General features: G+C 42.7%; 1 long non-coding RNA gene across 1 annotated transcript; it reads right to left on the reverse strand.

The window, feature by feature from the left end:
- Positions 1–4,969: 4,969 nt before the first annotated feature.
- LOC134729220 (uncharacterized) lies at positions 4,970–12,309 on the reverse strand. Its single transcript, XR_010110114.1, has 2 exons — positions 8,435–12,309; positions 4,970–5,423 (listed from the first exon to the last, which is right to left on the reverse strand). It is a non-coding gene; the product is annotated as an uncharacterized LOC134729220 (long non-coding RNA).
- Positions 12,310–12,737: the final 428 nt, after the last annotated feature.

The raw sequence follows: 12,737 nt of genomic DNA on the forward strand, positions 1-12,737 counted from the left end.
CTAATTTTTTGTATTTTTAGTAGAGACGGGGTTTCACATGTTAGCCAGGATGGTCTCCATCCCCTGACCTCGTGATCCACCAGCCTCGGCCTCCCAAAGTGCTGGGATTACAAGCATAAGCCACCGCGCCTGGCCACTTATCAGTTTTATAGTGAGGAAACTGAAGCACAGAGGTATGAAAAAAATGGCTGGAAACACTCACTGAGTCAGAGCTGGGAGGAAGAACCAGGCCTCTGGACCACTAGACAGGATCTGAGGCTTCTCTCAAGGGCAAGGGGCAGGGCAGGGAGGGTGTCACCATCTCAATTCCAGGGCAGGCTTTGGCACAGCCAGGTGGGGCAGGTGCGGGCATCTCTATTAGGGCTGTGAAGGACTTAGATGAGGGACCAGCCCCACCACCAAACACAGAGGCAGTAGCATCGCCGATGGGGTCTGGGGATGCCATCTCACACCTGGACCATTGCAGTAGCTTCTAACTGTCCTCCACACTTGCCCCATGTCCCCGCCTCTATCCCTCCACCTGCCACATGCCAGCCAGAATGACCTGGTGAAACATGGGTAGAATCAGGTCCCTCCCTGCTCAAAACCCCCACAGCCCATCTTATTCACCATTAAAGCCAAAGTCCTCTCAATGGCCTCCAAGGCCCCACATGCTCGAATCCAACCACAGCTTCTACATTTCTCCTCCCTGCTCATTTTGTTCCAGCCAGGCTGGCCCACTCAACAGACACCAAGCACAGTCCCATCTTGCACCACTGCCCTTCCTTCTGCCTGCAATGCCCTCCCGCAGACAGCCACATGGCTAACTCCATCACAGTTTTCAGATGGCTGCCCAAGTTCCCCTCCATGAGGCCTACCCTGACCACCCTATCTAAAAGAACAGCCCGTGTTGCCCCACACAGAATGCCTTCACCTTACAAATAATATATCTATTTCTTTATCTTTGTCTTCCCTACTGGACTAGAGGCTCCACAAGAGCAGGCAGTTTCCCTTTTGTTCACTGACGCAGCCCCACATGTGAAATTGTACCCAGCATATAATGTGAGTTCAATAAATGCTAACTTCATTAAACAGCTGTAAAGTCACAAAGAAATGAATTTCTAATGGTGGAATTTCAGGCAGCACATGCATTGCTGATGGACATGGCACAGTGTCAAGCACATGGTGGGTGCCTGAAACTCTGTGGAATGAGGAGCCTTCTTGCTTTTGCAAGCGCCTTCGTTGGCCTGCCTCCTTGCTAGGAAAGCATGCTGAGTACAGCCACCATTTCTGGTGTTGAATTGTTTGTTGGTTGGTTGATTTTCTGACTGTGCGTCTTGGGGGCACACCCTGCTTCCTCCACAGTGTAACGTTAGTGGAGACACACACCATATACACCTTCCCTCTTTCCAATGGCCTCTCCTGACTTTAGGTCCCCAAACCCAATTGTTTCTGGCCCAGCTAAATGGAAAATTTAATTTCCAATTAATTAGCCCTGAATTTGGTGGCCCTCGTCAAGTTACAGGACTGCCCTTCTCCCAAGAGAGGGGGCTCCCCGCCCACAGGTGGCCAACACTTGACACTGCCTCTGCTGGGAGGGAGACAAAGGCCCCCAGCCCTGCCATTGTCTCGGCTCGAGTTCACGGTCAGGCGGGCACAAAGGCTGGATGAATTCTTCATGACCCTCTGAAAGCGTGGCTCTTCCCTATCTGGCCACAGGTGAGCCCTTGAATGGGGGAGAAGGACATCTCAAGCAGCAAGTGTCCCACCCAACACGGATCCCAGCCTCCGTCCCCAGCCTCCTGCCCTGGCGCCGCCGCCCCCGCAGTCCGCTGAAACCGGAAGCCCCGGGCCAGTTCAAGACAAGGGCGCCCCGCACCCGGCGCAACTCCCCTCCTTCCACGACACAGCCCTGCTGCTGTGGCATGGCCCTGGCTCTCAGCAGGGCGGTCCCCTTCCCTGCTCCAGAAAGGGTCTCCAGGGCGAGATCTGCCCTGCTTTCCCTCGTATTAATATAAGGGAAAGTCCTGGGGAGGAAGCTCTCCCCTGCCAGCGTCCACTCCAGCCTCCAGGAGTGCCTCTCCGCAGGTCTCCATCTTTCCCGCGGGTTCCGCTGTGCTGTGGCGCCCTCTGCTGGTGGGTCCCATGCAGTGCGAGAGTGCTCACCTGGTCCTGGCGTCCTGAAAGCCCATGTCCCCTACCTTCAAGTTCCTCCCTCTCCCAAGAAGTCGTTAGAAGGAAGAGTAGGCAGTCCTGTGGCCAGGTCTCTCTCCAGAGATAAGTAGAGGAGGGATGAAGAAAAAACGAGGCCTGGGGGAGGGGCTGGGATTTGAGTTAATGAGCTATGTATTTTCCTTTCTCTATAATCCACGGTATTGGATGCAGCAGCCAATTTAACTTCGCCATGGGATAATTTGTCATGGGGTTGTTAGGCTGCAGAGGCTGGGGTGGGATGAGGATGGGTGGGTAAGGCAGGGCCAGACAGAACCGGGGGCCATCCCAAGTGCTTCCTAGCAAACCTCCTGGGGTCGGGGGGTGAGGCATACTCTGTGCACCAGGGGCCCAAGGAAAGGAGCGTGGATAGCGTCAAGAATTCCTCAGGGGCAGAGCTAGGGTAGGACAAGGAAGGGAGGGAAGGACCCAACTCCAGCACAAGAGAGCCTTGCCAGGTGAAAGGGCGCCTCAGATCTTCCCTGAGAACAGCAGTGTGTCTGTGCAGCCCTCCAGAGCCTGGGACCCAGGGGCTTCCCGCAGACTTGTTGGTCCTGTGTGACTCATGGATGGATAGCTGGATTGGATGAATAGATCCATGGATTCATGAGTGAGCATCACTCAAATCTTCCATGCATCTAGAATGTGACAGAACCAGGACTTTCTGGCCTCATTTCTGTGTCCCTACTGTGTGCTTCCCTTAGAGTCAGAAATCAGAGGACCTCGAGTTGATGGTCCTTAGAAGGCAACTCATTTTACATAGAAATTGGGTGACCTTATATTCTGGTTTTCCCAGACAGCATCCCAGTTTCTGCCTTTGACCCAGGGCAATTAATATTCCTTTCACTCACAAGATCATCCTGGTGTGGACAATAAATATGGTCACCCTTCAGAAGAGGAAACTGAGGCTGAGATGCAGTCACTGCCCACAGCTAGCCTGTGGCCAATGCCCAAGTCTCCTGACATCCTCTGCTCTTCCTGCTGAGCTAAACCACTGCCAAACACCAAGGCCTGACACTCAAGGGTACAGGATCAGACCCCACCTGTCCACTGGGATCTCCCTCTCCAGGAAGCCCTCCCTCACTAGGACAGCCTGCAGAGACCCATCCATATCTGAACTCTGCCTTCAACACTTTCCATCTCAGTCTGGTACACAGCACTAAACTCCTTTCTCCACCAAAGTGTGGCTCCACCTACAATGTGCCAGAGGGGAGTGTGGAAGAGGAGAACAGACAGGTAGCAGGGGCCAGAGGGCCAGGGTCTAGAATCAGTCACTGCACATTTCTCCCCTGGGCACCTAAAACAATAGTGGCCTGAGGGCCCAACTAGAAGATGGGGAGCCACACATCTGAATGGGAGTGGAATTAAAATGTTGATTTGGCCATTTGCCTCCTATGGTCCTGGGCAGAAAGGCAGGCCAGGGCCTCTCTACCAACAGCCTGGTAGGTTTTCTGATGCCCTATGACCTTGACTTGTTTCCATCCCACCTCTGTGGGCTGCAGACGCACTCTGGCCCCTCTGTTTTCTGGCCAGCCCACTTTTCTAACTGCGGTGCTTCCTGGGACGCAGCATTAGGCACCAGTTGGGTAGTAGATTCTCTCTCCCCCCATATCCTCTCAGGAGGTATGAAGTCCCCCTCCTCCACGGCCCCAGCCTTCCCGTTTCTGAATAGACCACACTCCTCTCCCCTTGTCCAGAGCTATCAGAACCCTGACTCTTGCCAATCAAATGGCCCGCCACTGTCCACTCCCTGGAATGTAGCACCACCTAGTGGCAGCCTGCAGCCTGACAGCGCCGCAAGTGAAATTTCAGCACAGCAAGTCTTTACTGATTATCAACCATACACAAGGCATTATGCCAGGCCTTCACAGGTGGGCAGAAAATCACAAAGACAAACAAACAAAACCTTGAGATGTGCTCCCTGCACCGGAAAGCACTTGCCTTCCAGTGGGGAACTGAGCCGAACACAGTGCAACAGAAGCAGTATAGCATGATGCTTGTGGGTACAGACTTCTGAGTCAGACCATCCAGGGTTCAAATCCTAGCTGTGGCACTTACTAGCTGTGCTATTCCAGGTACATTATTTAACTTCTGTAAGCCCTAGATTTCTCTTTGTAACATGGATTAATAAAGATGCCTCTCTCAAAGGGATATTGTAAAGAACTGAGTTGAAGTATTAAAACATTCAGCACAGTGCTTGGCAGAGGGCAAGTGACATTAAGATGGATGCTATTATTGAAATGATAAAATGATTAATTCAGGCTTAGTCTTGTAAGAATTCAGGAAAAGGGTGGCCACGTGCAGTGGCTCACGCCTGTAATCCCAGCACTTTGGGAGGCCGAGAGGGGCGGATCACGAGGTCAGGAGATAGAGACCATCCTGGCCAACATGGTGAAATCCCATCTATACTAAAAATACAAAAATTAGCCAGGCGTGGTGGCAGGCACCTGTAATCGCAGCTACTTGGGAGGCTGAGGCAGGAGAATCGCTTGAACCTGGGAGGCAGACGCTGCAGTGAGCTGAGATCGTGCCACTGCACTCCAACCTGGTGACAGAGCAATACTCTGTCTCAAAAAAAAAAAAAAAAAAGAATTCAGGAAAAGGTTAACCCAACTATGAATTGGAATTATGACAGAGAGAGTAATGGAAGAGGTAAGAACTGAAGTAGGGCTCTGCGGAAAATGTAGGCTCTGTGACCACGACCAAGTCCTCATCTGTAAATGGAGATAACACAAAGTGCTTAAAGGTAGGGACCTCAGGTAATTCTCGAGGTAACATCTTTTAGTGATAAACATTTATTGAGCACCTACAATGTGTCAGGCTTTGGAGATTCAGAGATGAAAAGATACAGTTGCTGATCTCAACATTACAGTCTGGCTCATATCACAGAGAAAAGAGCTGGTGGGCTTCTGATCCCCACCCCAATCCCTGCACGAAACCCAGAAGGCAAGGGCGAGGCCATCTGTGAGTACTGTGTCCTCGGCCGGCAGAACCTCCAGGATCTCAACCCCTAAAACAGGGCCAGCTGTTCTGGGGAGATGAGATGGCAGATAATGATCAGGGTCATGGGCCCAATCACTCCTCTCAGGCTGCTCCTCTGCAAGGCCTCCTCCAGCCATGCTCCTCTGCTTCCCGCTCTGGTCCACAATCAGGAGTGTCCAGAATGTAAGGTTCGTGAGAGCAGGGGTCCAGCCCATCTTGTTCTCCAATGGGGCCAGTACAGCATTCAGTGCCTGGAATATAATAATGTCCAAAAATGTTTGCTGAATGGATGAATGAATGAATTAAAGTTTTAAGAAAGTAATTCATCGTGGGACCCTTCTTCTTATGCCTAGTAACAGCACACATGGGGCCTTTCAAAACTATTCTGGTCCTCAGAGTCTCCATCTAGAGACTAGAAAGTGAACTACACTCAGGATCTGTACTTCACCATTAGTTCTGCTAACTGCATATTTTTAATATGTCCTACTAATTACTTAATCTGTGTTCTTTTTGTCTTCCAAGTTAAATGATAAGTTTCTTAATAGCAGAAACTTTCCTTTATTTGCAGAATTTACAGTTAATAGATTTGCCATCATGGATGTGGCATTCCTAGATTCCATGCTAAACTTATTTTTCAGATGCCTTCAGGCATGAAAATCTTGTATCAGAAGAGAATAAAGTTGATTGTTCTTTGAATTAGAGTCCTTTCTGCTGATTTCCTGGCCTCCTCATAAAATCATCGGCCAAGTTAAGACCGCAAAAGACCTCGAAATTTTAGACTGATAAGCAGAAATTAACAACATAAAGTAAAAGACTGAATTTATGTTCAATAAACTATGTTCAGAACATCAACAGTACAGGTGCGATGTGGTAGAGAAGACATTACTTTTCATGGGGAAAAGATCAGCATGTTTTATTGTCCAATAAACTGAAGACACAAATGTAGAATTTCAGAAAAGGACCAAAATAATATTTAAAATTTGAAAAATTATAAATTCAAGAACTGAAAGATAAAATACCCAAATTAGGAATTTAATGAATGAGTTTAACAACTGATTAGAAAAAGGTGACAAAAATAATTAGTAAAAGGTAACAATGGTCAAAAAATAAAATGAATTATGGAGAGACAAAGGAGATGAAAAACACATAAGGATGTAAGAGAAATAAGGAATACAATAAGAAAGTCGAACATACATGCAATTCTAATCCCAGAGAAAAAAGAATGAAACAGAAGCAATCTCTGAAGGGAAAATGGTTGAGACTTGTTCAAACTCAATGCAAGAATTAAAACCACATAGTTAATTGGTAAAATAAATAAATAAATAAAATATTTAAGAAACAGCTAAAAGGAAAAGAAAAACTATCATTTAAAAACCTCCTAACAATAAAATTGGAAGCCAGAGACTACTGGAAAATATCTCTAAGTACTGAAAGAAAATAACTGCTGATCTGGAATTCTATACCCAGCAAAAATATTCTTCAAGAATGAAAGTGAAATAAAAATATATTCAAATGTATAAAAACTAGAGAAACTCATCAAAGCAGACCAACACTAAGGACAACACTGAAAAGTGTTCTTTAGGCAGAAAAAAAATTATTCCAGGTAGAAACTCAGAAATGCAGGAAGGAATGAAGAGCAATGAAAAATAGCATATATAAACAAACATTAATTATATGAAACAAAAATAATGTTTATACTTAATAGAAATGAAATAGATAACATATGTCAGAAGGAGACTACATTAAGTGTTCAAAGGTTCTTATATAAAAATGCCGGGCCGGGCACAGTGGCTCACGCCTGTAATCCCAGTACTTTGGGAAGCCAAAGCAGGTGGATTACCTGAGGTCAGGAGTTCGAGACCAGCCTGGCCAACATGGCAAAACCCCATCTACTAAAAATACAAAAATCAGCCGGGCATGGTGGCGGGCACCTGTAATCCCAGCTACTCGGGAGGCTGAGGCAGGAGAATTGCTTCAACATAGGAGGCAGAGGTTACAGTGAGCCAAGATCATGCCACTGAAATCCAGCCTGAGCGACAGAGCAAAACTCCATCTAAAAAAGGAAAAAAAGAATTCCAAGGGTTTGTAGAGGGTTTCTTTTTGATTATTCAGTATAGTACAAATAAATACATACATCTGAGGAAACTACCCAAGTTTTGGGGGGAAACGTCTGAGAGGATTAAGATGAAGAGTGCCTGACTCCACCAGCTAGACTGAAAAATATATTTTATGGGACATTTGGGTAGAGCACTTAGAAGGACCTTGCCTCAGTAGTGGGGAATAATTAGACCTAAACTAAAAAATGTTCTGGTCCTGCCTGACAAATCTTAAAAGCAAGACCCAAAGAATCAATCTGCTTCCAACTAGTTCACCTGCATCACAAAATAAAGAATATTTCTGCAAACTATCCATCACATAACATGTAAAATTCACATGTGTGGTATCCAATCAAAGATTACCAGGCATGCAAAGAAGCAGAAAAATGCAACCTCTGAAGATAAGAAAAACCAATACATTAAAACTAACCCCAAAATGCCACAGATGTTAAGACTAGCAAACAAGGACACTAAAACAGTTATTACAACTGTATTACAGATGTTCAAAAACTTTAATAGAGACATGGAAGACATTTTAAAAGGGCTAAATTGAATTTCCAGAGATTAAAACAATATCTGGTTTTCTAGAACTTAATACAATATCTGAGATGAAAAATGCACTGAATGGGATTAATGGCAGATTGGACTTTGCAGAAGAAAGGATGAGTAAACTTGAAAATATGACAATATCTGAAATGAAATATACAGAAAAAAGGATCCAAAAGAAGTTATAAGAGAATCAGTGAGATATGAGACAATTTCAAGCAACCTAATATATAGGAAATTGGATTTCCAAAGTAGGGAGGAAGGCAGAAAAAAAAATTGTTGCAGACATAATGGCCAAACTGTTTCAAATTTAATGAAAACCACAAACATACAGAACAATAATCTCACAAAGCTGCAGCACAAGAAATATAAATAAAATCACACCAAGGCACATCATAATAGTATTATTTAAAACTAATGCCAAAGAAAATCTTAAAAGCAGACAAGGGGGAAAAATGAACAAAGGAACAAATAAAGGATAACAGCTGGGCACAGCGGCTCATGCCTGTTATCCCAGCATTTGGGGAGGCTGAGGTGGGTGGATCAATTGAACTCCGGAGTTCAAGACCAGCCTGGGCAACACAGCGAAGCTCTGTCTCTGTAAGAAATACAAAGATTACCTGTGCATGGTGGCACATGCCTATAGTTCCAGCTACTTGGGAGGCTGAGGTTGGAGGATAACCTGAGCCTGGGGAGGTTGAAGCTGCAGTGAACCATGATTACACCACTGCATTCCAGCCTGAAAAACAGAGTAAGACCCTGTCTCAAAAAGAATAAAATAAATAAAAATAAATAAACAAACAAAGGATAACAGATTTCTCATTGGAAACAACGGAAATGAGAAGCTAGTACCCACAATACTTTAAAAATACTTTTTAAATGTGTTAACCTATAATTCTATACCCAGCAAAAATACCTCACAAAAATTGACCTAAATGACATTTATAGAACATTCCACCCAACAACAGCAGAATAAGCATTTTTTTCAAGTGCCCATGACCATATTCTGGGCCATAAAACATGCGTAATAAATTTCAAAGGATATAAGTCATAGGGTGTATGTCCTCTGACCACAATAGAATTTAGAAATCAATGACAGAAGTATCTATGAAATATCCACAAGAAGCCCATTTCTAAATAAATGTGGTTCAAAGAAGAAATCTAAAAGGAAATTAGAAAGTATTTTGAACTGAATCAAAGTGAAAATAATATATATCAAAAGTTTGAATACACAGCTAAAGCAGTACCTAGAAGGAAATTTATAACACTAACTGCCTATTTAAGACAAGAGCACTCTCAAGTAAATGATCTCAGCTTTCACATTAAGAAACTAGAAAAAGAAGATGAAAGTAAGCCCAAAGTGAGCAGAATAAAAAACAGAGATCAGAGCAGAAATAGAAAAAAATAGAGAAAGTTAATTAAACAAAAAGCAGGTTCTATGAGAAAAACAATAAAATAAATAAATGCCTAGCTAAGCTGATCAAGAAAAAAAGAAGGAAGACATACATTAACATTATCAGAAATAAGAGAGGTGACATCACTATAGATTCTACAGATATTAAAAGGATAACAAAGAAATGTTATTAGCAACTTTATGCCAATAAATTTGACAACTTAGATGAAATGTATAAATTCCTTGAAAGATATAATTCCCAAAGCTCATTAAAAAATAAATAGATAGCCTGAATATCTACTAAAGAATTAAATATGTTTAACTCTCCCCTCTCCCCCAAAAAACAACCTCCAAACCCAGAGAATTTCACTGGTGAATTCTACCAATAATTTTTATTTAAGAAAAAAATAGTATTAATTATAGGCAATTGAAAGTTAAAGAAGAAAGAATACTTCTGAACTTCTTCTATGAAGTCATTTCCCTGATACCAAAACCAGACAAGAAAACAAAACAAAACTACAGAGATAGGGAAACATACAAAAATTCTAAACAAAAAAAATAGCAAATCAAGTCAAGCAATATATATTTTAAAAGATAATAACCAAGTGGGGTTTACACAAGGAAAGCAAGTTTGGCTTAGCATTCAATAATCAATGTAACTCACCAAACTGAAAAAGAAAAATCATTTAATCATCTCAATAGTCACAGGAAAAGCATTTGACAAAACTCAACATCCATTCCTACTTTAAAAAAAAGAACTTCAGAAAACTAGGAAATTAATGAAACTTCTTCAATAAAAAGCATCTACAAAAACCTACGCTGGAAGTCCTAGCCAGAGCAATCAGGCAAGAGAAAGAAATAAAAGGCATCCAAACAGGAAAAGAAGTCAAACTATGTCTCTTCACTGGCAATATAATTCTACACCTAGAAAACCCTGAAGACTCCACCAAAAGCCTCCTAGAATGGATAAACAACTTCAGTAAAGTTTTGGGATACAAAACCAATGTACAAAAATCAGTAGCATTTCTGTATATCATTAATGTTCCAGCTGAGAGCCAAATCAAGAAGGCAATCCCATTTTCAATAGCTGCAAAAAAAAAAAAACCCTAGAAATACCTCTAACCAAGGAAGTCAAAGATCTCTACAAGAGAACTACAAAACACTGCTGAAAGAAATAATAGATGACACCAAGAAATAAAAAAACATTCTACGCTCATGGATTGGAATAATTAATATCATTAAAATGGCTATACTACACAAAGCAATCTACATATTCAACATTATTCCTACCAAACTACCAACATCATTTTTCACATAATTAGAAAAAACTATTTTAAAATTAATATGGAACTGAAAAAGAGCCCAAATAGCCAAAGTAATCCTAAGCAAAAAGAACAAAGCTGGAGGCATCACATTACCCAACTTCAAACTATACAATAAGGCTTCAGTAACCAAAACAGCATGGTACTGGTGCAGAAACAGACATATAGACCAATGAAACAGAATAGAAATCCAGAAATAAAGCCACACACCTATAGCCATCTGATCTTCAACGAAGTCAACAACAATAAGCAATGTGAAAAGGGCTCCCTATTCAATAAATGGTGCTGGGATAGCTGGCTAGCCATATGCAGAAAAACAAAACTAGACCCCTACCTTTCACCATACACAAAAATTAACTCAAGATGGATTAAAGATTTAAATGTAAAATCTCAAACTATAAGAATCCTAAAAGAAAACCTAGGAAACACCATTCTGGACATCAGCCTTGGGAAAGAATTTATAACTAAGTCCTCAAAAGCAATTTCAACAAAAACAAAAATTAAGTGGAACCTAATTAAACTAAAGAACTTCTGCACAGCAAAAGAAACTATCAACAGCACTTTCGGAGGCCAAGACAGGCAGATCACTTGAGGTCAGGAGTTCGAGACCCGCCTGGCCAACATGGTAAAACCCCGTCTCTGCTAAAAATATAAAACATTAGCCGGATGTGATTGTGGGTGCCTGTAATCCCAGCTACTCCAGAGGCTGAGGTGGGAGAATCGCTTGAACCTTGGAGATGGAGGTTGCAGTGAGCCAAGATTGCGCCACTGCACTCCAGCCTGGGTGACAGAGCAAGATTCCGTCTCAAAAAACAAAAACCAAACAAACAAAAAAAAAACAGGAAAAAGAAAACAAGAAACTATCAACGGAGTAAACAGACAACCTACAGAGTAAGAGATAATATTCGCAAACCCTATGCATCCAACAAAGGTCTAATAGCCAGAATCTATCAGGCACTTAATTCAACAGGCAAAAACCAAATAACCCCATTAAAAAGTGGGCAAAAGACATGAGCAGACGCTTCTCAAAAGAAGACATACAAGGGGCCAATGAACACGAAAAAATTCCCAACATCACGAATCATCAGAGAAATGCAAATCAAAACCACAATGAGATACCACCCCACACCAGGCCAAATGGCTATTATTAAAAAGTCAACAAACAACAGATGCTGATGAGGCTGCAGAGAAAACAGAATGCTGTTGGTGAGAATGTAAATTAGTTCAGCCCCTGTGGAAAGTAGTTTGGAGATTTCTCAAGGAAGTGAAAATAGTACTACCATTCAACCCAGCAATCCTATTACTGGGTACACCTCCAAAGGAAAAGATATCCTTCTTCCAAAAAGACACCCACACTCGGACGTTTACTACAGCACTATTCACAACAGCAAAGACATGGAATCCACATAAGTGCCCATCAATGGTGGATTGGATGAAGAAAATGTGGTATAAATACACCATGGCTACTATGCAGCCATAAAAAAAAGAATGAAATCATGTCCTTTGCAGCAACATGGATGCAGCTGGAGGCCATTATTCTAAGTGAATTAATGCAAGAACAGAAATACTGCTGTTCTCACTTATAAGTGGAAGCTAAATATTGGGTATACATGGACATAAAGATGGCAACAATAGACACCACGGACTACTAGAGGAAGGAGGAAGGGAGGCAGCAAGGGTTGAAAAACTACCTATTAGGTACTATGCTCACTAGCTGGGTGATGGGATCATTAATTCCCCAAACCTCACCATCACACAGTGTACCCATGTGACAAACCTGCACATGTACCCCCTGAATCTACAATAAAAGTTGAAATTATTTTTTAAAAAGTTACTACTAAAATCATACTTAATGATGAAAGAATAAATGGTTTGCTCATTAAAAATTAGGAACAAGGTAAAGATGTCTGCTCCCACCACTCACATTCAACCTGATACTGGAAGTCCTAGCCCATGCAATATGGCAGAAGAAGAAAGACAGAGAGAAAGAGGGAGCAGGAGAGGGAAAGAGAGAGAGAAAGAGGGAGGGGGGAGAGAGAGAAAGATGGAAGGAAGGAAGGAAGGAAGGAAGGAAGGAAGGAAGGAAGGGAGGGAGGGAGAAGGAGGGGAGGGGAGGGGAGAGGAGAGGAGATTGGAAAAGAAGAAATAATATTGTACCTATGTACCACGTTACAGATATCATGACTGTCTAAATAGAATATCTTTTAA

This window comes from Pan paniscus, chromosome 17, assembly GCF_029289425.2.
Source record: "Pan paniscus chromosome 17, NHGRI_mPanPan1-v2.0_pri, whole genome shotgun sequence".
In the NCBI taxonomy this organism is placed as follows: domain Eukaryota; kingdom Metazoa; phylum Chordata; class Mammalia; order Primates; family Hominidae; genus Pan; species Pan paniscus.